General features: G+C 42.7%; 1 long non-coding RNA gene across 1 annotated transcript in view; it reads left to right on the forward strand.

Annotated features, from left to right (window-relative positions):
• The first annotated feature begins 614 nt into the window (after positions 1–614).
• Positions 615–26,050, forward strand: part of LOC149523942 (uncharacterized) — a 44,964-nt gene continuing 19,528 nt past the window's right edge. The window contains exons 1-2 of the long non-coding RNA XR_016350281.1: positions 615–1,067; positions 5,879–5,967. This is a non-coding gene — a long non-coding RNA (uncharacterized LOC149523942). The remainder of the gene's footprint in view (positions 1,068–5,878; positions 5,968–26,050) is intronic.

The raw sequence follows: 26,050 nt of genomic DNA on the forward strand, positions 1-26,050 counted from the left end.
CTTTTGGAAGCCCTCTCTGCCTCCTCCCATGAGGAAGAAGGGATCTTCCAAAAGTGGAGGAGTTTCTGAAATTTGGCCCAGTGCAGATGGGCCAAATTTCAGAAAAGTCTCTTCCGACAAAACTATCGGAGAAAGGTACGAAGATTGCATAGCGCAATGTGCGAACCTTTTTCTGATAAAGCACTGTAGTCTAGATGTAGCCAGAGGCAGGCTGGGGTCTGAGACTGATCTCATTTCATACTCACCCACATTCACACTTTTAAAGAAGATTATAGACACCTAACTTTAGACAACGTTTAAAATGGGGTTTCAGTTATATTATGAAGTCACTTTCGTTACAATGTATTAACAGTGTAAAATGGGGTTTCTGTGATAACAGATATAAAAAGTTACAATAACAGATTATTCAAAGACAATTCTTAACGGGTTACTAACGAAAAGTGGTTAAAACTGTTTCATGTATACAATTCCATTAATAAAAAAAGTGCCCCACAGTTCATGAGGTTACATATCATCATATTCGAGATATAATTCATTAAAAGGGGAATTGCATCACACCTGCCCTTATCACTAAAGATAAGTCTCCTTCAGCCTACTATAGCAAAGCACTCAATAGGATTGCGTCACGTCTATTTCCTATGAATGATAAGTTTGTGTAAGGGGACTGTTACCCCTTACTAAAACTCTGTGGGAGTTTTTTGGTTTGCCAGCTTCAGAAGGGGAAGGGTTCATGAGACTGACAGACCCCAGAGACAATGGAAAGCAGCCAACACTCCAGCTCAGCCTGACTGACAGGTTGTAAGTGGGGATTGTTCTGGCTCTCTCTGAGCAAACAGGGAGCTGAAAGAGCAGAGCCAGCTGTGTGCAGAAGAGGTCCTGCAAAGACAGAGAGCTGAAAGAGGAGTACAAGAAGAAGTCCTGCAGCGACAGAACCAGACACAGACAGGCCAAGCAGTGCAGACCCTGTGTTGAGCAGCAGACTGGCAGTGCTCAGAAAGCCAAAAGGAACAGAGAAGCAACACAAGGAGCTGGAACTGGCCAAGCAGCACAGCCTGCAGCTGGATGTGGTGAGCTACTGGGACCTGCAAAGTGTGGGGAAAGGCTCTGGACTGGGAGAGGGGTCTGGCCACTTAGAGATTGAGGCTGTGTGGTCACTGCCAGTGCAAGTGTGTCCAGCCTGCAGCTCCCCCCCCCCCCCGCCCTCCCCGCAGCACATCCAGGGCTTCTAAGGAAGAGACTGTGAACTGTCCTTACACTCTGCAGACTGCTGTGTTGATGTCCCTGTGCTACAGAGCAGGGCTGTGTGTTCTCATTTAACCATTCTCATTGTTTCTTATTCTATTCTCTTTAATCAGTTGATGTTTAATAAATTGTATTTGCTTTGAACCTTATGAAGTGATCACTGGGCCAAGAAGGCCTGCAGTGTAAAGAGAGCACCTTGGAGTGGGGACACCCTAACTCCTGCCCCTAGTGACTACAAGGTCGGGGATTAAGACCCAGGAAACCTGGGCCCAGCCTTGTTGGGGTTTCAAGGGCTCTGCTACTCAGGAGAGTGAAGGGGGAGCCCTCAGGATCAGGGAGCCGTGGGGTAAAGGAAGTGGGAGCGGGGACTCAGATCCTTTCGCTGGTTCATTTCACCGGGGTGGTATAGAAGCCAGGAAAGTTCCCCACAATAGCGGGATCATTCCCCCGCTTATATTTGTATCACGTCTGTTTCCTATGAATGCTAAGTTTCAGGTCCACATTCATCTCTGTGCCAGAGCTTGGCCTAACTTGAGTCTGAAGGGAGGGAAGGACAGGGCAAAGTTGGTATTTTGCCAGCTTTGTGCCTCCTCTAATGGGCTATGCAGGGGCTCATTCCTCACCCAGCAGTAGAGGTTAGAGCAATATGTATGCTGCCCAGATTTTTTAGCTATTCTGGAACCCAAGACTTAGCTGAAGGAAATTTCATATAACCTTCAGATGCAAAACAAAAAAAATATTTCTTTTCTAAATGTCAAAATGAAGTATTTTCATTCTTAGATGTAGGGCCAGATTTTGGGGAATGAGGTTGCAACCAATTTAGCAAAATCAACAAATTTGTGAAATGTTTCAGTGCTGCTGATTTTTCCTTTTTTTCCCCTGAAAAACTTTTGTTAAAAATAAATGTTACTTAGTTCTACTCAAAACAAAGGCCTACTTAAATGCAATACACTGCAGAGAAGTATTTTTCTTTATAAAACAATAACTTTCCCAGGGATATATAATGGGGGAATTCCAAAAGGAATGGAAAATCCAGATGCTGTAGAATTTTAGGAAAAGCTAAATTGTTTAAGATTAATATAAAAATTACTTGCTATGGGGAAGGAAAGGAATCTACTAGGTAGACAACTCTTAACCTTTCCAGACTACCGTGCCCCCTTCCAGAATCTGATTTATCTTGTGTACCTCAAGGTTTAACCTCATTTGAAGTATACTTGCTTATAAAATCAGACAAAAATATAAATGTATCACAGCACACTCTTACTGAAAGATTGCTGCCTTTCTCATTTTTACCATATAATTATAAAATCAGTTGGGATACAAATATAGTGCTACATTTCAGCTTATATTGAGCAGTATAAAAATCATTGTCTATATGAAATTTTAATTTGTACTAACTTTGCTAGTGCTTTCTATGCAGCTTTTTGTAAAACTAGGCAGATATCCAGGGCTGGCCCACAACATTTTGGCACCTGAGGTGAGGAGCTCAAATGCTGTCCCCTCTCTAGATCAGAGGGAATTACATATGAACCAGCAGCAGACACAATTTTCTACACTCTGGGTCCTAGTGGCACCCCCCCACAGTCTGGCACCTGAGGCGGCCACCTCAGTTCGCCTCATGGTAAGGCCAGCCCTGAAGGAATCTAGATAAGTTGATGTACCCCCAGAAAGATCTCTGTGTATCCTCAGGAAGACGTGTACCCCTGATTCAGAATCATTGTACAAGTTCCTTCAGAGGTACCAAGAAGAAAAAAAAAATAGGAGGAACTTCAATCCTCACCTTTTTGTGTATCAGAGACCAGGACCACTATAAATGTATCAAAAAAGGAAACAGCCTCTAAAGAAAGACGCTTCCAAGATTTTAGCCTTGCTGTGCAGGCAGGAAACAAATATGTGAGATGAGTTAAATAACATTTCACAGCAAAAAGAATGGAAGTAAGTTTGTTATTCCTGTGACAGATATGGTAATATAGTAAAACTCCAATAGTCCGGCATCCAATAGTCCGGCACTCCTGATAGTCCGGCATCAAAATGGCAAGAGCCTAGTGAGTGAGCTTCAGCTAAAACTGAGTCACAAGGTAACAGCGGCAGCAGCTGAACTGAGCAAAAAGGGTAAAAAAGGCTTTAAAAAACTAAAACATTACAGTATACTGTATACAGTATGTACAATAAAAAGGGTTAAGAACACTTTATATACAGTATATAATGTATACAGTATATATATGTATAACCATCTTATAGTACCTCCTGATAGTCCGGCATATTTGATAATCTGGCACCACCTAGGTCCAATAGGTTCCAGATTATCAGAAGTCTACTGTACCTGCATAAATATTACTGAATTCCATTAAATCTTATTTTTGTAATGCCTATATTTATGTTTACAATGCTTCATGACATTATGAAATAAAAGTAAAAAAATGTAAAAATTATTAAACAAATTTAATTTCCAAAATATACACTTCAACTCTTGTACCAAGGGTCACCACATGCTACATCCTCATGTGACTGTTATGACAGTCACCACATTTAGCGAGCTCTTCTTTCTGTTCTCATCTGCTTTAACTCTTGTCTCACGTATGTCACATGGAAATTGTCATTAGTTCAGACACATTAGTGTGACAGTGAAAAAAAATCTTCTAATGCAGATCAAAGAACTGTATGTCTTGGTAAAAAGTCTCAGAGGGGTAGGCATGCTATTCTGTAATTTTAAAAACTATGAGTAGTTCTGTGGCACATTAGAGAGACATATATGTATAGGATCATGAGCTTTCATGGGAAAACCCCACTTTATCAGATGAGGCCACTCCAACTCATCTGATGAAGTAGGTTTTGTCCACGAAAAAACTTGTGATCCAATATATTTATATGAGTCTAGTCTAAGGTGACATAGGACTACTCAATTTTTTTTTTTTTATGTCTGGCTCACTCTCTCTCATGTCTCGCTATAGAGATTCTGTCTTTCTCTTGTGTAGGTCCATATCTCTACAAGAGAGCTAAGCTAGCTAAAACACCTAATTTATTAGGAGGATGTCATACACTGCTATGTATATGCAGTTCAGAAATTAGGTATGGTATAGTTGCATCAAAGGTCAGCAGGAATGGATTAAGATCTTAGAAGAATATTAAAGTTCTACAAGAAAATGTATTAAATTTAGTTAGCTAGTGCCCCACAGGCCCGACATGGTTTGCCAGGTTTAGCCTGGCACTTTAACTACTGGGCTGGGACACAGCTTCCCGCAGCTCTCATTGACCAGGAACGGCAATCCAAAGGCAACAAGAGCTGCAAGTGACCATAACTGAATACGTGCAGGTAAACAAAGCTCTGGCAGCCCACCACAGGCTAATCCTGGTGAACTGCCTCTGGCTTATTGTCCATCCCTGTTGTAGCCCATAAGCAGGCCCAGCCTTAGGGCAAGATGAGCAAGGCAGTTGCTTTGGGCCCCGCGACTTCAGGTCCCCGCGCTGCCCAGCACCCACCAGCTCCCGCCCACCTGGCTGCTCGCTTGCTGCTCTGGCTGGGAGCCGCTTGGCCATGCAGTGCAGCCAACCTCAACATGCCACCTTGGGCCCCGGAAACTCTTTGGCTGGGCCTGCCCATAAGACTAGCATAGTCTTGATTATACTCAGCTGTAATGCAAGGAACCTACAGACCTATATCCTGTAAGACCTTAGCTTAAGCAAATAAGCATGAGTATAGTCAAGTATAGCAAGCCTGTAACCTCTGACACAGATAAATACTCTGACAGCTACCCTTACCTTTAGGGGAATTCGAACTAGCTTGCTCAATGGCAGGAGTTGGAAAGTATCAGTAAATAGCAACCTCAGGAACATGGAATAACTAAACTGTTTTAAGCAAGAAGTGATGGAGATGCTAATGAGCTAAGTGGTATTAATATTTATTAATCTGTTAACCTATGGAATAAGAATACCTCAATTGTATGTGGGTAAGGAAGTCCGGTTTTGACATGGAAAACTGAGTATTAGCATGAATATTCATGATGGTGCTCAGGTCCTCTAATAGGGCAAACCACCATGTGGAGAGTTAATTTTTAGTTTTAGCTTAGAGCTGCTTTCCGTCCTTGTTAGTTTTTCCATCATTTAACCTTCCAGCTTTACTATCAAATTTGGACATTGAAGAACCTTGACCATCAGGTCCATTTGCAAGCCATAGCTGGCCCTTGGTCTCTTACCACCAGGTGCTCTAGGAAGAGTGTAACTGTTCAGTTTTAAGAGCTTGTGAAAAAAATGTGACAACAGATCTCTCCAATACGTCCACTACTCCTCTCTTTTTATGTGGCTCCAAGCTTTTCTGGCTTAATTCTTTGTCTTAATAAAAATCTCTAGTGCTGTATTTTGTCCTCACTCCGAGTGCCCTTGACACACAGCCTGAGGGTCCCAGTAAACCTGATTCTTGGGAATGAACTTTATCACCTTCTGATCAATTGGCAACGAATACAATTATTTACAACTATTAAAAGGAGTCAGGCAACATCCTGCCCTTTGGGGATTTCAGCATGTTTCTAGGGGAAAATTGTAACTTGAATGACTCAGGCATGTAAACAGGGATTAATCTCAACACACCAAAGTAAATGTTATAAACTGACATTTTGCTTTAATTTTCCATTGACCACAGAAGCTGAAGGTCACTGAAACCAAGAAGAAAATATTCAGATCTACCTAGGCCTGATGAATATGATCATCATGCAGTCACAAGAGGAAAATGTGAGTCCTTTGCAGTAAACACACACTTATTTTTTAAACATTTTCAGTTTTGTTCATTTGTTAGATAAAGTTTTCTCTACCTCTTACTCATTTCGGTAAACATTTCTGGAATAAACTCTGTGCAGTTCTCTCTCAGACTATCAAGTATCCTAATGTTCTCTTGGTGGTATTAGCTGTATTACCTAAGGGAGAATCTCAATTTAAAAGCTTTAGGCACGTCCAGTATTTTAAGTAGGATTTATAGATTTCCAAGTGCTTTTAATTGTCGATTTCCTTCTACTTGGACTCTGACATTTAGTTCCCTCTCACAATTACACTTCTGCCCCTCCCTGGAGAAGGTTGGTGCAGCTATGGTGACTTAAAGAGATGAGTCTAAGCTTCACATTTTTAATGAGTTCCAGGATGTTCCATAATTCAACTTCTTATAGACAGACATACAGGGACAAACAGGCACATTTTGGTGAAGGCTGACTGGCACTAATGTACTAAAGTTCTTTGAGGGGGTCAACAAGCATGTGGATAAGGGGGATCCAGTGGATATAATGAACTTAGATTTCCAGAAAGCCTTTGACAAGGTCCCTCACCAAAGGCTCTTAAGTAAAGTAAGTTCTCATGGGATAAGAGAGAAGGTTATCAACCAGATTGATAACTGGTTAAACGGCAGGAATGCGTAAGAATAAATGGTCAGTTTTCAAAATGGAGACAAGTAACTAGTGGTGCCCCCAAGGGTCCCTACTGGGACCAAACCTATATAACCTATTTATAAATTATCTGGAGAAAGGAGTAAACTGGTCACAACATTTGCAGCCGATACCAAACTGCTCAAGATAGTTAAGACCAAAGCAGACTGTGAAGAGCTTCAAAAAGATCTCACAAAACTAGGTGATTGGGCAACAAAAATGGCAAATAAATTGTAATGTTGATAAATACAAAGTAATGCACATTGGAAAAAATAATCCCAACTACACATACAATATGAGGAGGACTAATTAGCTATAACTACTGAAGAGAGAGATCTTGGAGTCACTGTGGATAGTTCTCTGAAAACATCCACTCAATGTGCAGCAGAAGACAAAAAAAAAACCAAACAGAATATTAGAATCATTAAAAAGGGGGATAGAGAGTAAGACAGAGATATTTTATTGCCTCCATATAAACCCCCTTCTTGAATACTGCATACAGATGTGGTCACTTCATCTTTAAAAAAAAGACATCTGGTCATTGGAAAAGGTTCAGAAAAGGGCAACAAAAATGATTAGGGGTTTGGAACGGGTTCCATATGAAGAGAGATTTAAAGACTGGGACTTTTCAGCTTAGAAAAGAGGAAAATAATGGGATATGACAGAGGTCTATAAAATCATTACAGGCATGGAGAAAGTAAATAAGGAAAAGTTATTTACTTGTTCCCATAACATAAGAACTAGGGGTCATCAAATAAAAATAATAAGTAGCAGGTTTAAAACAAACAAAATAAAGTTTTATTTCATACAGCATACAGTAAATCTGTGGAACTACTTGCCAGAGGATGTTGTGAAGACCAAGACAAACAGGGTTCAAAAAAGAACTAGATACATTCATGGACGTTAGGTGCATCAATGGCTATTAGCCAGGATGGGTAGGAATGCTGCCCCTAGCATCTGTTTGTCAGAGGCTGGAAATGGATGACAGGAGAGGGATCATTTGATGATTATCTGTTTACTCCCTCTGGCATTGCCCAATATTGGAAGTCAGGGTACTGGGCTAGATGGACCTTTGGTCTGACCCAGTATGGCTGTTCTTATGTTATTTTCATTTACTACAGCTTAATCCAGGCAAAGGTGAAATCCTAGCCTTGATGAAGTCAGTGAGAGTTTTCCTATTGATTTCAGTAGGGCTAAGATTTCATCTAAAATATTTTAAAGCTTTTCTATCATAATTAGGGGATCCAAATAATTTCCTTGCACCAGAAATGAATAATAATTCACTAAGAACCACGTTCTATCACCTGTTCATCCCTATCTTTGTCCACATCAGCTTTCAAGAACTATATATTTATTTCTCTTTTGCAATTTTGTCAAGTCAAGCCAACAGCATTCTAACCTACAATATTCAAATCATGAAGACATCTACGTGGAAAAAGAAAACAGCATTAATTTGGGAAAACACATGAATCATACATCAAGCATGTTTATATAAATAGTAAATAGGACACGCAAACCCTATCCCCATAGCACCTTGGAAAGTAGTTAGCATTCAGCACTTTCTGAAAATCAAGCCAGCTAAGATAACCTTTGAAAATCTTAGCCGGTTTTATTAAATCTTAGCCTGTTTTATTAAAATATCTATCAATTAGTTTCAAACTCATGTGATTAAGTTTTTGAGTTAATCACAATTAATAACAGTTTAAATCTCATTGTTTAACAATAAAATAATAATTGAAATATATTAAATATTTCAGATGTGTTACATATTTAAATACAATTATTTCACTTCAAACACAAAATGCAATGTGTATAGTGCTCACGTTATATTATTATTTTAATACAAATATTTGCACTGTAAATATGATAAACCAAGGAAACAATATTTCTAAATTCACCTCATACAAGTGCTGTAATACAATATTTTAACATAGAAGTGCAACTTACAAATTCAGAAATGTTTTAGTTCATAAATGCACTCAAAACCAAAACAACATAAAACTTTAGAGTTCACTAAATCCCAGTTCTTATTCAGCCAGTTGTTCAAACAACTTGGTTTACATTTGCAGTAGATAATGCTGCCCAATTCTTATCTACCATGGCTATTTACATGCCAGGTATGTTAAATATTCATAGCATATCCAACATGTAAATACCTTGCTTTCAAGTGAGATTCCTGCTTTGGCCACCATTCCAGGGGACACGCTTCCATGCTGATGATACTTGTCAAAACTATAATGCATTTGTTAATTTGCTGAGTGAACTCAGGAATGGCGTCCCTAGACTCTGTTTTTTGAAAACCAGGAATGGGTGACAGAGGAAAGATCACTTGATGATTATCTGTTCTGCTCATTCCCTCTGGTGCACATGGAATTGGCCACTGTCAGAAGGCAGGACACTGGGCTAGATGGACCTTTGGTCTGACCCAGTATGGCTGTTCCTATGTTTCTTGAGGGAGAAGTATGGGTCACCTTCTCTGTTTTATCCACATTTTGCCATACATTTCATGTTAAAGCCGTCTGAGATGACAACCTAGCACATGTTCATTTCAAGAACACTTTCCCTGCAGATTTGACAAAATGCAAAGAAGGTACCAATGTGAGATTTCTCAAGATAGCAATAACATTCAATCCCAAACTTTAAGAATCTGAAGTGCCTTCCAGAATCTGAGAGGGACAATGTGTGTGGAGCATGCTTGCAGAAGTCTTAAAAGAGCAGCCCTCCCATGCAGAAACTATAGAACTTAAACCGCCAAAAAAGAAAATTAAGTTTCTGCTAGTGACATCTGAGTCTGATGATGAAAATGAACATGTGCCAGTCTGTTCTACTTTGGATTGTTATCATGCAGACACCATCATCAACATGGATGCATGCCCTCTGGAATGGTGCTTGAATCATAGAATCATGGGGTTGGTAGAGACCTTAGGAGGCCATCAAGTCCAACCCCCAGCCTAAAGCAGGACCAGCCCCAACTAAATCGTCCCAGCCAGAGCTTTGTCAAGCTGGGACTTAAAAACCTCCAGGGATGGAGAATCCACCACCTTCTTAGGTAACCCATTCCAGTGCTTCACCACCCTCCTAGTGAAGACATAATGAACGAGCATACTTAAGATGACTTGTAAACAAAAAGTGGTCAACATTATCTACTGAAAATGTAAACAAACTTGTTTGTCGCAGCAACTGGCTGAACAAGAAGTAGGACTTAGTGAAATTGTAGGCTGTAAAGTTTTACATGGTTTTATTTTTGAATGTGTTTTTTTACATAATTTTACATTTGTAAGATTAACTTTCATGCTAATGAGATCACAGTACAGTACTTGTCTTAGCTGAATTAAAAATGCTATATTTCTTTTGTTTTTTACAGTGCAAATATTTGCAATAAAAAACAAATATAAATGAGCACTGTACACTTCTGTGCTGTAACTGAAATCGACCTATTTGAAAATGTAGAAAGCATCCAAAATATTTAAATATACAGTATTCTATTATCATTTAACAGAATAATTAATCACATGATTAAGCATGATTTTTTTTTAATTGCTTGATAGCCCTAATAGTGTAATATGGAGTTATAAATTATGTGGCTGGGTGCTAACAGTAGTGATTGTTAATACCTTTTCAATCTAAAACATAGTTAGGGAGGAAACATGGACCATACCCTCTCCTTCAATACAAGTTAGCAACATCTTCTGTAGCCATTCAGTTGTAAAGGGAAATGGATGATGATCCTTCAGTGCATTCTGAATTTCGACTTCCAGAAATGAAACTGAGCTTCAGTATAGCTAAAGAGTTTTATTATTAGCCTTTACATTAATCAGGATGTAGCAGGCCTGCACAACATGAAGCCCAAGGACAGCGTGGCCCCATCCGATCTGCCATCCGGGCAGAGGAGTGGAGTGCCACCGGGGACGGGGAAATGCAACGATTCTTACCTCTGGGCTGCCTGCATGCAGCTCCAGTGCGAGAAGGCAGGGCGCGAGCCAGAGGGCGGGACACTGGCAGACGCCAGGATGCTGGCGTGGTGTGGCGTTGTGATGTCACGGCCGGCAACCGCCGGATTCAAAAAGGCTTCGGCAGCCCCACAAACTGGAAGGCAGAAGCCAGGTAGGGGAGGGGAAGAGGCTTGTGCTGAGGGGAGGGGGGGGCAGGTCAGGAGAATGGAGAAGACACCAAGGGGCAGGGTGCAGGAAAGACAAATGCCAGGGGGCCAAGTGGAGACACGCGTGGGGTTTTTTTGCCCGACAAAAATGTTTAGTCCATGTGTTCGGTAGTTTTGGGGAGAGCATCCCTACTTGCGGCCCGCTGCTGTTTTCTTTGGAGTAATATGGCCCTCGCCACTTTCCGAGTTGTGTAGGCCTGGGATGTAGCACAGAATGAACCAGGCTTGTGAACAAAATGTTAAACCTACAAACAGTCATCATATTGTACCTTATCTGATGATCTTAAAAACACAGGGTTTTTTGAGTGCATTTATAAGTCATCATATCATACACAGGGTTTATGGTTCTGTTCAATGTTTGGAGGTCCAGATACAGCCCATGGACCACGTTTTGCCTACTCCTGATCTAACCCATATTCTCGAATAACTAATATGGAGGGGGAAGGGCCAGATGGCTATTAAGAGGCTGAGAATCACCCATTGAATGGAAACATCGTGTTCTAAAGACATTTGAATCTTCATTTTGACATACAGGGAAAAAAAGCTTTTTTGTGGGAGGGAAAGGAAGTTGGCAAAATTATCCCACATTCTTTTCTGGCTATTTTTAAAAGGTTGGCCGAATTTAAAAACACGTTGTCTACAGAAAATAAGATTGTATTCAGATTGTAGAATTTTAATAGTTTCAGTGAATAGTTTTCAAAATGGATCATCTGGATGACAGGGAACTTCATTGCACAGTTCTTTCACAATCTGCTTGAGCAACACATCATCATCATCAACAACAACAAAGTGCTGCAATAGCAGAGAAGAAATTTTACTTTTGCATTCCATATCTTTGCAACATTGCTCTCTATCCACTTTACTACTTCCTCTTAACCACATTGCTTTATTTTACAGCAAAATTATAAAGAAAACAATAAATTGTCCATGCAAACAAACATACACTGCTACATATATATGGGGGTGAAAGTAACTTAAATGTCTTACAGATACTGTCCTGTCGTAACCCTCCCTCTTTGCGGATGATCACGGCAGGGGCTGGGGGGTTGTGATAATTTAAGTGTGGGTGGAATGTGCAGGGGGCAAAGAGGGAAAGCACTCAGGGCAGAGGGTTGGGGGGAGTGTTTCAGGCACACTATAGTTTATACATTTATGAATAGTTATGAGCATAAGAGTACTACAGGTTGGTCCTCCCTGGTCTGGCACCCACAGGACCTGACTGAGTCACGGATGAGGGATTTTGCTGGACCAGAGAAAGTCATTTCTGGCCCCCATACTACTCTCCCCATCCCTGGCCCAGCTGCTGGCCTCTTTGCTGGCTTCTCACATGCTAGGAGTCCCGACCCAGCCAAGTGCCAGAGGCTCCAGGACCAACCGGGCAGCTGCATACCATGGCTCCTGGTCCCAATGCACCACCTCCATGCCTCCCAGCCCTGCCAGGCAGCCATGCACTAGGTCTCCCAGCCTTGCTGGACAGCCCTACCAGCAGCTCCTTATGGACAGTCCACTGCCCTGCTGACTCTGAAGGCCTCCTTGCTTCTGGCTGTCGCTAGACCAGAGAGCCCCATTTTAAAGAGTTTCAGCCTGTATTAAAAAATAGAAGAAAATATGTTTTCCACTTTTCCTGCAGTTCCTCAAACAGATCACCTTTTTAATAGCAAAAATATGACTTATGAGTCTTGACTCACTGTGCTATCATTTGTAAAAAAATTCCCTTTAATCTCTGTATCTCCTTTCCCATACAGAGACCCCTCCTCATTCAGATCAGTTTCTTTGTGCAAATCCCTCTCCCAAGTATTCATCCAGACCATTTTCTACTTAATGCTCCAGTGAAATATCTGTACATTAAGAAGAGCAACAAAGCGTAAGATGGCTAGAAAGTTGGCTAGACTGTTGGGCCCAATGGGTAGTGATTAATGGCTCGATGTTGGGCTGGCGATCGGTTTAAAGTGGCATTCCCCAAGGATTGGTTCTAGGGCCGGTTTTGTTCAACATCTTTATTAATGACATGGATGAGGGGATGGATTGTACCCTCAGCAAGTTTGCGGATGACACTAAGCTAGGGGGAGAGGTAGACACGCTGGAGGGCAGTGGTCGGGTCCCGAGTGACCTAGACAGATTAGATGATTGGGCCAAAAGAACTCTGATGAGGTTCAACAAGGACAAGTGTAAAGTCCTGCACTTGGGATGGAAGAATCCCAAGCATCGTTACAGGCTGGGGACTGAATGGCTAAGTAGCAGTTTGGCAGAAAAGGACCTGGAGATAACTGAATGAGAAACTGAATATAAGTCAACAGTGTGCCCTTGTAGCCAAGAAGGCAAATGGCATATTAGGTTGCATTAGGAGGAACATTGCCAGCAGGTCTAGAGAAGTGATTATTCCCCTTTATTCAGCTCTGGTGAGGCCACATCTGGAGTATTGCGTCCAGCTCTGGAGCCCCCACTATCGAAAGGATGTGGATGCATTGAAGAGGGCCCAGTGGAGGGTAACCAAAATGATTAGGGGGCTGGGGCACATGACCTATGAGGAGAGGCTGAGGGATTTGGGCTTATTTAGTCTGCAGAAAAGCAGCCTTCAACTTCCTGAAGGGAGGTTCCAAAGAGGATAGAGAGAGGCTGTCCACAGTAGTGACAGATGGCAGAACAAGGAGCAATGGTCTCAAGTTACAGTGTGGGAGTCTAGGTTGGATCTGAGGAAAAACTATTTCACTAGGAGGGTGGTGAAGCACTGGAATGGGTTACCTAGGGAAGTAGTGGAATCTCCATCCCTAGAGGTTTTTAAGTCTCGGCTTGACAAAGCCCTGGCTGGGTTGATTTAGTTGGGATTGGTCCTGCTTTGGGCAAGGGGCTGGACTCGATGACCTCTCGAGGTCTCTTCCAGCCCTATGATTCTATGGTTCTATGAAATTTTTTTGTACTGAACTTTAAAAAAATGCAATTCCTCCTATGAAATTATTGTTTAGTGAAATAAGGACTGTTCTTAAAACAGACAAGCTTTCATATCCAGCATCTACACAAGAAGGGTGCCAAGAAGAGAACAGCACTTAGAAATTTGATAATTCTTTTTATTATATTGAGAAGAGAAAAACTCCCCAAACAGAAAGCCAGAATCGTTAGCCAGGTTGTTTGAATATTGACCTGAGCCTAAATAAGTAACATTTGATGTAGTATATCAACATTTTATTATAATTTTGCTTTAATACAAAGGTGTTTGTTTAAAAGATATAAATACATAGTAAAATTGGAAAAACATTCTTGGATAGTCTTTATCACAAAATAAGAAGCAAATGGCAGTTTCTGAATACATATGCTTCCATGCAATATTTTATATCAGAAGATTATATTTCTACATTTTATAGAAAACATAGCGCTATATTTTACAGAAAAGGGTGATCTTGTATGTAAGGCACTGGACTGAAAACCTTGGGCCTCCTTGTTTCCCACCTGTAAAATGTGGATAGTGCCTTTTTTTTTACCCACACTATTTACATAGTTAGCTTTTAGGGGCAAGAACTGTTTAGTCATATCTGTAGCCACTCGAGTAATGCTAACAAATAATAAACATGGACATGAAGAACAATATCTAGAGTCACACTAGCTTGTTTTCAATTGCCCTGGATTCAGAACAAACCTGTTCCCAACTGGGTTCCATAAGACAGTGTCCCTAACTGAACAGAGAGCTGGCCCAGAAGGACAGGATGGTGAAAAGCCCCAGAGAGCAAGGTGGCGAGTGTCAGTGGCTTTGTCAGCACTCCGGGAGATTCTTTGACCACACCCCGTCGCAACCATATTGCCATCCCCCCTCCTTCCATCCCTTGTCTTATTGAACTCAGTGGGACTATGCATGTGAGAAAGCTTGATCCCCACACATTTTGAGTGTGTGGCAGTACTTCAGTAGAGGATTTTTGAATGCACCCCAATGAGTCAGGCACACCAATCCCAGTGAATTCACATTAATTCCCTTTGAAAGTCCCAGTCTGCTCATAATGCTGCGAGAGTGGAAAACTTTCCCTTCGGGATCTGTCAACAATCCTGTGCACAGTCTACAAGATTTGTTTTGAACTGTTATTTTTTATGATAACAGTAAATTGCTTGATTAGAAGTCATTCTTCTTAAGACATAATCCATGAACCCAAAAACTGAGTGTGGTTTATTTGTCATAGTTACACAATCTGTGGCGTACTTAGTCACTGACACTATAAACAGCTATTTTTTCAAGAATGAAATGCTACCCTTACTATATTTTCCACTACAAAATATTCATCATGTTTGCATTCATCAATCCTACATAACAATGATAAATGCGTTAGTGTTAATCTTTCAGTGTTTAGTATTTCATTAATCATTCATCTGTTTTCACCACTATGAGTATAAGATAAGAATACATATTAAGATTGAATCCTCCCATTCAAAACACAACAGGCCTGATAAAAAATGCATTGATGTCAGTATACATCTTTCCACTGGCTTCAATGGACTTTAGATTGAATTCAACGGGTATACTGGGGCTAAACATTGGAGAGCTTTCTTGAAAAAGCAAGCAAGGAAACCTGAGTTTCCAGTAGCCCCTGTAGTCCTAAGGCTTCCCTTCTGAAGGTGTTTGAGAGCAGGACAAACAAATGGATGTGTGAAGGACCAGACCCTCTAGCCCCTCCCCTCTTCAGGTTTGCCATTGCTCAACCCCCAAGATGGGTTTTAACAGGCTGGCATGCTGGGCACCATGAACAGGGCTGAGTTCCATATAAATAAGTGCCATCCTCCTAAGTCCACATCAGTTCTGCTGTACCCACAGGGCATGGGGTAGAATTGGTCCCCAGACATACTCAATGTGTACTGCATTGGTGCTTCGGAGTAATTGTGCATTCTGCTTATTGTGAAAACTAGCAGTTATTCACACACTTATTAACACATCTCAGAGGATACCCATGATTTCATTCGAATTTGAAATCCCTTCTTTGTCTTCTGACTTAAACTAATTGTGACTCTCTATTCTTCCCTAGGTGCACTCATATGCATGAGTGTATCAGCCATGTCACACAGAGGACGCTCACTGAAACCCAGCGCTGACCCCACGCTCCTTGCAGGGCTTCCTTTTGAAATGTACAAGAGCCCCACTAGGGTTCTTGTACATTTCAAAGGCTGAGGCACTCCCTGCAGGGCTCTTGTACAATTCAAAAGCAGCAGGGAAACCCTGCCGGTTTCCTTTTGAAATACACAAGAGCTCCATTGGGGTTCTTGTACATTTCAAAGGCTGAGGTTCCACAGGGAGCCAGCAGGGGCGTCTCCTGGCCCTGCCCCTTCTGCCTGAGGCCCCGCCCCTTCTGGAGCAGCCCAAGGCCACTTCAGAAATTTATGAAGTGGCCCCCTTTTAAAAATTATTGCCCACCCCTGGACTAGATGGTAGACTAGATTATTTCTTCCAGTTTGTAAAAGTGCTCCATTTCAGAACTCATTTAATGCTACTATGTTTCAATTTTCTTCATTCATTACACAATACAATATAGTCCTGAATACTAAAAAGATTATCTCTGCTTTTCAACTTATTTACTTAGTTCATGAACTCAAAACCACAAATTGATAGTGAGCACTGTAAATGGGCACCAGTAAAAGTGCTGCCAGAACTTACCCTTAAGCATGCTTCTCATTTTATCTACACACACTTTGAAGGCAGTCAACTCACTATTTGAATTTGGACGGAAGCGGTAAATAATGGCAACAACAGTCCATGGTATTTCATCAGTTAGAGCCTAGGTAAACCAGCACGTTGGTCAATACTAGGGGAAAACTCAAACCTCAATCAAACAGCCAAAGGTACTCTTGAGAAAGACTCTAGAATGAGAACAATGGTGCTATTCGTTCACATGTTTTTACCCTCAAGTTCTGCTAGAAAAAAAATGTCACATCTTTGAGGAAATAGTTATAGGATATGGTGTCACTAGCATAGGATATGCCTTATCCGAAAAAAAGGGAAGCTCAAGTTTCTTGTTGAGTTGCAGTCTGAATAGCTTTCAGTGACCAAAGAAGCTTATGCAAAGTATCTAAATCAAGGAAGCTCAGGCAACATATCCTAGCCCAGTACTTACTACATCAGCCCAGATTCCATACTAGCCTGCCTAGCACAGTTCCAGGTTTTAGAAGTCTTTCCTACATAACGGCATTCATAGTCAGTTATGACCCATCTTTGCAGGAAACAATTATTTCCATCAACACACTAACCTTTGTCCTCCGGGATGGACACACAAGTGTAGACCAAAGGGTTACATGCAGAGCAGCCTAGACACACAAAATGTGTGGATGGCAGCAGACACTGGGCATCTGAGCAGAGATTAACATAAAGGGACCTCCTGTGGGCACTGAGCCAGCTCAGATTCCTAAAGGAGAGGATGCTGAAGAAAGCCACTGCTAAGTTGCTTAGTGGCTGCTGGGACTCACCAAGGCTGGCAGTCACAGGGCCTAACAACCGAAGCATCTTCAGTGCTTGCCTCCAAGTTGTGGTACACTTCCTGCCATAGAGTAGCTCAGGAGGCATCGTACATCACAGAACCAAGCACTCACATACAGTTTCAAAAGGCTGTCACCCTGCAGTGCTTGAAATGTTACCTGCTGCTGGTTTCCCACACTTTCTGGGCTACTTTCTTCAGTTTCTGGGCTAATGTAACTGGCCCTTTTACCTAGCCAAGTATCACTGTGAGGTAGAACGGGGTCGTTTCAATTTCTGGACATCAAGTCATTTCATTTTAAAAATTACTAAAAATATTTTGTTTGGAGAAACTAGAAATGGCTGAGCCAGCTCTTATTAAGTGTTTCTCTTACGGCCAACTCTGGCATGTGACTCCCATTATTTTAGTTCTTCACATTCCTTAGAGGTACTATGATTACAACCAAGCTAATTAATCATAATTATTGACCACCAGTCCTTGCTCCCTGGACATGCCCCAGCCACCATTCCTCTCCACTTGGCCGCCCCACCAGCTGCTGCTCCTTGCTGCCTGGATGCATCACCACCTGGATGCCTCCCCAGCCATTCCTGTCAGCTATCTGGTTGCCACTTTTGCCGACTGTCCCCGCTGACTGACTACTCACCCCTTTCATTGGCTGTCCTACCACCTACCCATCAGTCACCTTCTGTGGTCACCTGCCTCTCCACTGCAGGTCACTCTCTCCATGATTTTTAGCTGTTAGCAGACTGGCCAGAAACATCAGAAGTAATTTCAGGTCTGACTGAGCATTTAAAATAATAAAAAGGCTCCAAATTAAGCCTATTTAGCTCTGTCTCTGAACTTGAGGAGGAACAGGCTAAACTAGGGAGAATCCACACTGTGCCAGATTTATGCACAAATTAAGCAAGCTCTAGTTTAGGGCCTCAAATTATGATGACCCTCTAAATACAAAAGAAATTTCTAGTTTTTAGTTGCATCCTCACCTATGCACTGGTATCTATGCAAATATGAAACTTCATTCTTTCTATTTTTATTGTCCTTTCAGTTAGAATCACACACATTTTTGGTAAGGCCCTGGGGCCTTTGAAATTTGACATAGTTTAAGGCATCAGCATGTCTTAATCTAGCAATGAATCCATACCTCCTGACTGGGAACCTGTCTCCCCCCCCCACCCCTTACCTTCACAGGGGTCTGACATATGTGTCCTCTCATTTGGGAAATATTAAGCACAGTTCTGCTCCCTTTATTGATATAATAAAGATAACAACATTGATAAAATCACCCACAACTATGTCCAGTTTGGAAACAATTTATATCTTCAAGTCATTGGCATAGCTGTGGGCACCCACATGGCCCCACAATATGCCAACTGCTTTATGGCTGACCTCGAACATTTCCTCAGCTGAACCAGTCCACTTCCTTGACACGACAGTACAATTACATAATGGACACATTTCACCCACCTTATACTGGAAATCTGCCAACTATTACACTTACCTACATGTCTCCAGCTTCCATCCAAAACACATTTCCCAATCAACTGTTTACAGCAAGGCCCTAAGATACAACTGGATTTGCTCCATTCCACACAGACAAACACCTACAGGATCTATACATTTTTAAAACTTTTAAAAACTTAAATACCCACCTGGAGAAGTAAAAAAACAAAAGATTGACAGAGCCAGACAAGTACCCAGGCACCAGCTACTTCAAGACAGGCCCTACAAAGAAAACAACAGGACACTACCTGTCATCACCTACAGCCCCCAACTTAAACCCCTCCAATGCATTATCCACAATCTACAACCTATCCTGGAAAATGACCCCTCACTCTCACAGGCCTTGAGGGACAGGCCAATCCTTGCCTACAGACAGTCCCCTAACCTTAACAAATTATTTCCAGTAACTATGCAGCTCAACTCCATCATACACATCCAGGAACCTAGCCCTGCAATCAGCCCCGGTGACAACTCTGTCCACACACTTATACAAGTGACATAATCACAGGACCTAACCACATAAACCACCACATCAAAGGTTCATACAACTGCACATTGACTAATGTGATTTATGCAATCGAGTGCTAGCAATGCCCCTCTGCCATATATGATGGTACACTGACCATAGGTCCTGATTTTTTCCGAGACTGTCTCGAATTTAAATCCTCTGTACCAGTGCCCCATCAAGTAATGAAATATCCTGAAAAGCCCTGCTGAACATTTCACTACTTGATGGAGTCACCGGCTTGCAGGAAGAAGTGACCAAGAAATGGTGCCGTGATATTGCTCCTTATGCAGCACAGCAGCCTCCTCCTCCCCCTCCCTTCAGCAGGGTCCATAGGCAGTTCCATTGCCAGTGGGCAGCAGGGCTGGCTTCCGGAGACGTGCATGCTGGGAGAGGAGAGGGAAGGGACAATGAGGGCAAGAGGGAGGAAGAGAAGAGGGGAGGGGAGGAGCGGTCACCGGGAGAAGAGGGGTTGAAAGGAGGGTTGGGCATGAGGAAGGCAAGGGATGGAGTAACTCATGTGTGAGGGCACAGAGGGGTATGAGGGAACTGGGGAAAAGCGTGGGGCAGGGAGAAAAAAGGCAAGCAGGGCCGGGGTAGTGGGGGAAGGAGGAGGCACCAGGAAGGTGCAGGTGCCAGGGAACTGTGGGGGTGACACCAGAGGATAAAGGCAGGGCAGGTGGGTAGAGGAAGGTGTTAGGAGAGGGGATGAGGAGAGGTAGCTACAGATAATCAGAGTGTTGCTAGAGGAGGAGTGGACACTGGGGGAAGAATAGGGCTTGTGCAGGGGAGGAGGGCAGGTACCCAAAGGACCGAGGGCAATGAGAAGGGCAGGAGCCAGGACAGCAGAGGAAGGTGAGGAGTGGGGAGCAGCAGGCACCAGGAGAGCAGATGGGGAAAGGGGAGGGTGGGAGATATTGCAGCAGAGGGAAAAGAGAGACATTTATAAGATATTTATTAATAATTTGGGTGCCGCAGTGTCAGACATCCGAACAAGTGCACATGAACTCAATATTGGTGCACAAGACAAAATTCATTCCACTCATGGGAAGAAAATCTTAGAGGGAACACTTTCCCCAGCCTCTCACCATGAATTAATGCAATGCAAATTGGGTTAATGCAATTTCAGGATAGTTGCATGGGGGGTCCCATGGAGGCCAAACCCATCCCTATTGGTAGGACAGTGGGAGGAGTTCTCAGAGGGGTCACACGACACCCTTTACTTCTGGTCATGTTTCCATCTTGACCTCAGAAGTACTACCTCCAGGGGTGGGACTTGTGGCAGGGGGTTTGGTTAATGGGGTCAGGAGCCATGGCTAATAGAGGTTAGGGGGCGTGGCTAACACATCCCTAATTTTGGTTCAGAAAAGATGGTCACCATATATATTGACCAAACTGGACAGTCTACGAGAAAGAATTAATGGACACAAATCAGATATCTGAAAAGGCAACACATAGAAACCTGTTGGGGAACATTTTAACTTGCCTGGGCACTCATTAATGGATCTCAAAGTCACTGAATTACTTCAAACCAATTTCAAAAGCCAGCTCGACAGGGAAGCTACGGAACTTAAATTTGATTCCTACGACGTAAGTCTAAACACAGACATTGGCTGGATGGCCCACTACATTCCATATCCTAATGACAGAGGTGGAATGATTAGGGGGGCTGGACCTACGAGGAGAGACTGAGGGATTTGGGTTTGTTTAACCTGCACAAGAGAAGATTTAGGGGGGATTTGATAGCACCCTTCAATTTCCGGAAGGGAGGCTCCAAAGAGGCTGGAGAGAGGCTGTTCACAGTAGTGACGGATGGCAGAACAAGAAGCCAATGGTCTCAAGTTATAGTAGGAGAGGTCTAGATTGAACATTAGGAAAAACTATTTCACTAGGAGGGTGGCGAAGCACTGGAATGGGTTACCTAGGGAGGTGGTGGAGTATCCATCCCTAGAGGTTTTTAAGTCTCAGCTTGACAGGGCCTTGGCTGGGTTGATTGGTCCTGCCTTGGGCTGGGGGCTGGACTTGATGACCTCCTGAGGTCTCTTCCAGCTCTATGATTCTATGATATAAAAAACTAAAGAAAGAGTACTTAAAGTGGGTACTAAGTATTCTTATCAGCTTCATTTAGCAAGGACACTTTAATTGACTATTTCTTTCCTCATTTTTCTTCTTTTTCCTCCTCTTCCCCCTTTCCCATCCCCTCTCTGTGCTATTTATTTGAAAACTTGACCCCTTAAACTCTATTCATCTGAAGAAGTGGGTTGTATCCACAAAAGCTCATGATACCATCTACATTTTTGTTAGCCTTTAAGGTGCTGCAAAACTATTTGGGTATGTCTACACTAGGACGAGGCGTACAGATAGTTCGGAATAGCTAGCTAGTTCGAACTATCTAGCCCGTGCCGCGTGTAGCCGCGCGGCACGGGGTTTGCACTAGCCGGCTTTTAAAAATGGCGGCGCCGGCTTTATGCTAATGAAGCCCGGGAAATTCAAATCCCGGGCTTCATTAGCAAGTTCGGTATGCATACATTACCCCGCTAGTTCGAACTAGCGGGGTAGTGTAGACATACCCTTTGTTATTTAAGTGTTTCCAGTTACAGACTAACTCCAAAACTTTTGAACATTGATAAAAGCATTTCACTACCCCTGTATTCAGTATTGAAGTGATTTGTAACCCAACACTAACCAAAATTGATCACTTTGAGCAACACTTCTCTATATGCAGATATCTAAGCAGAGCGGGTGCATTCATGTAAATAGAGTGTGCTCCAGAAGTTTCTCCCCTTCCCATCTATCTGCTTACAGTTGTATTTTCAGGCATCCTGGAGGTAATATCCTTATAGCCATCAGTTAGTAGTCAGTAAAGGAAAGCTATAATCATATTGTTAATATTTTATTTTTGCTTCTGAACTGAAGTTTGTGTGCCACATCATACAGCACCCAGTGACTTCAAAGGAGCGTACATGCACAACCCTGGGCAGAACTCAGATTCCCATTGGTCAGAGATGGAGAGTCAAAAATTCCCCTTCTCCGAGAGTTTGAGAGGCAGAAACTTTCAAAATGGACAGTTTTCATTTTTCATCTCAAAATGACTATTTTGAAATTTTATATAAAAATATGGTTGAAATGAAAAGGAACCAATTTTATTGACCCACCAATACCCCCTCCCCAAGCTTGAGTGCCCCAAGACTCTTGAAACATTGGCTGTCATCCCTATTTCAGACTTTTTTTAAAAAAAAATTCTTGATGTATCATGGGATCAAAAAATCCATTTTAGAGTCAGCCTCCCTTCCCTCCTCCCCCCCCCCCCCAAAAAAGGATTTATCCTCTATTTTTCTCCATCTGTTCCCAGGCAGGTCCAGATACGTGGGCTGTGGGTGCTCTTTCCAAGTTCTCTTACATCCCTTACATGTTTAATTTTGACTAGGGTTTTCTTTCAGCTCAATTTGCCTCTTCACTGGGAATATTTTGGAGGCTGACAAGCATTCTTGCTCACTAGGCTTTGTTTTATTGGGATGGTGACCATCAGAAGCAGCTGCTGTTGTTCCAGCTGACACCTCCCCTGCCACGATGTAGGAGTCTGCAGCTTGGTCATCACTGATGTAAGGGCAGTAATGGTGGTTTGGTTTTAGTTGGATCACCCCTGCCCCAGTGAGATAATGAAGGATAGTTACCTAGCTGTCAAATCCTAAACCTTTGACATTTGCAGCATAAGGTAGTGAGGTGGGATCAGCAATTCACTTAGCTGACCTCACTATAAAGCTAAAAGCATCTTGTTGTCCACTGTGTTTCTACAGAAGAAAAGCTAACACATATTAGGTATGGGCATTATCCTATAGCTGTGAAAGGTTTTCATCTGTTAGCCCTATCATGAGCCTAGCTCTAATATTTCCAGGCTTTGTATTCCCAGACCAAAAAGCAGTTTTAAGTCAAAGTATGCAGAACTCTTATAAAACATTGAGTGTTTTCAGACCCAGCCAGAACCCTTGTACAGTGGTCTTTGTGATTGTCAGTAAAGTACACAGAGATATGCTCTGCTCATTCTCGCACCACATACATTAAAGCCAATACCTGTGCTCTCCACTTCCTTTGTGGAGTTTGCTTTCAATGGCAAATTTTGCACAAACTGCTGCTTCCAGTCTGTGCATTCTGAAGCTGTGTCAAAGCTGAGGTTCTCTGAGGCACTGAAGAGTGGCGTGGTGATCTTACAGCCTTTGACTTTCTCCCTCTGTCTGAAACGTTTGCATTTTTGTTCCTTCTGTTTTTGTTCTTAGTTTACTTTCCACACAATGTCCCTGCACCAGACATGGCCTGGCTACAGAGCTCCCTTCTTAGCAAGATGCACAGGAGATGTGTTCATCATAGGGACCTTTAATGCTGCACCCAGGATGGCTGAAATGATTTTAAATTACGTATTTTGCAGACTGCACCACCTAGTGCCTGAACAGAATAATACATTTTAACATTGCAATAGACCCTCACTATAACAAGCCCCTGAGGTTCCAAGTTCAGTATAGCCAGTGGGTTGTTTTAGCAGGGCGAGGCAGATCCTCCAGCCGCAGGGTGACAGCTGGGGCAAAGCGCTCCTCTACATCCCCAAGCCTGCCACAGCCAGGGCAGACCGTGCTCCTCCAAGGAGAAGACCTCTGCTTGGGCCACAGTAGCTCTGGGGCTGGACAGAAGCCCTCTGCCTGGATGCAGAAAGGTAAAGAAGCACTCAACTCCCTCCCCCCACCGCCTCCATGGCTGATGAGTTCTTGCCTCCCCCTTTCATCCCCCAGAAGGCCAGGCTAGAGTTGGTATCCAGGGATCACATTTTCTATAGGTTCACTACGGCAAAGGGCAGTATAGCAAGGATCTACTGTATTTTACCACAGCAATGGAAAGCGAAGATAAAAGCAGTGTGTGGCTCATGGTATGACGACTGGACCTGGAGAAAGAGGATTAGGTTTCAGGATGGACTAAGGGCTTGTCCACACTTACACCATTGTTGCAGCTGTTCCACCGTAGTGCTTCAGTGAAGACATTACCTATGTCAATGGGAGGGGTTGTCCTGTTGGGGGGTGGGGATGAAGTACCTATCCCAACAAGGGGCAGTACTTAGGGTGACAGATTTCTCCAGTGTAATCTACATCAGAGACAGGAGGGTTTAACTGCATTGTTCAGTGGTGTGGATTAAGAGTGGCATATATACACTAGTGTAGTGTATGCCGGTGTAGACTATGTACATTGGCATAGCTACATCTCTCCAGGGGGTGAAAAATCCACAGGTAGCTATGCTGGCCTAATCCCTGGCATAGGATTGGTGTCAATGAAAGAATTCTTTTGTCAACCTAACGTCACCCTCTTGAGGAGGTGGATTAAGTACCACAATAGGAGCACCCCCTCTCGCTGTGATGAGTGATTGCACCGAAGCACTACAGAGGGAGAGCCGTAGCACTGCAGCTATGTCACTGTAGCCATTTAAGTGTAATGGCCCTCGGTCTAGAGCGATCTACACCAGGAGTTAGCTAGGCCTACTTATGTCACTCGGGGTTGTGGATTTTTTAGACCTCTGAGAGAGATAGCTATGCTGATGAAAGTTGATGGTGCAGATCAGCTCGTACGCCATCCTGAAATCCAGCCTCTTTCTCTAGTCATGGCACAAAGTGTTCCCTCACAGACTGTCTTCACTGTGGGGGTTTTCTGTTTGTTTTGTTGTTGTTTATCTATGTGCCTTCTCATGTAGTCAATGTGAACTGGCGAGTGCACTGCAGAAACATCATGGGAACATGGGCTATTCCTTAGGCTACGTTTATCCTGAAATCGATACAGTGACACAAGTGCAGATTTTTCAGCATTCCTGAGAAAGTTTGCCATGCGAATGTAAGCTGTCATCACAGACCAGCTCTCCAAGTATAACGAGGGTTGCCAAAAATACCACACGCACACACGCACACACACACCCAAAAAAATCACCAGGTAACAAATTCTGTTGAGGAAAAAAAAGGGGGGAGACCAAAATTTAAGCAAAAAAACAAAACAAAAACACTGCATCTCTAAATGGCCTTGCGCTCTTCACTCCCCCCACTCTCACCAGACGCAGCAGGGGAAAATTGTCCCCGCCGGGCTTCTGTCCGAGGGAAACAGGAAATACCGGACATTTTACATGGGGGCGCGAATACCGGACACCTGGCAACCCTAAGTATAATACTGTCTTTGGCATATGTTACCAACAGGGGGTTTGTTTCTTCCAACTTTTCTTGCTGCCTACAACTCTTATTGCTGATGAAAAAGGACTTGATTGCTTCCCAAGAAAAGGGGAGGGGGTCCTTAAAACTGAAAAGTGGCATATTTAGTGAATTAATTAAAAAAAGATCAAGACTGGCCATTTATTTTGCCTATTATTTTTATGAGAGAGAGAGAGAGAGAGAGAGAGAGGCAGGTCAAAAATGAGCTCAGGTAAAGTTAAACATTTAAAGACTATAAAAAAAGCATCTTCCAAGCCATTGTACTTTCCCTGCAGACTTCCAGAAACTCCATTATAAGAATCAATTACCAAGAAAGCTGCCTACAGCAGAACCTAGCCGCTCATCTACAAACATTGTAATTCATCTCCATCCATTTGCATATAACTTACCCTGACCCCACCAAATACAAGGCCCTCTCAATGCTCAGGGGAGGAAAAGTACAGTAGATGCTTTAAATAAAGTTTCATACTAAAATATGTTCAGCTCACAAGAGGAGGTAGGTTTTGCCCATGAAAGCTATATATGTATTTGCGTTAGTCTCTAAGGTGCCACAGGATTACTTGTTTTCA

The sequence above is a fragment of the Pelodiscus sinensis genome, chromosome 9, assembly GCF_052426305.1.
Source record: "Pelodiscus sinensis isolate ZL-2025 chromosome 9, ASM5242630v1, whole genome shotgun sequence".
In the NCBI taxonomy this organism is placed as follows: Eukaryota; Metazoa; Chordata; order Testudines; family Trionychidae; genus Pelodiscus; species Pelodiscus sinensis.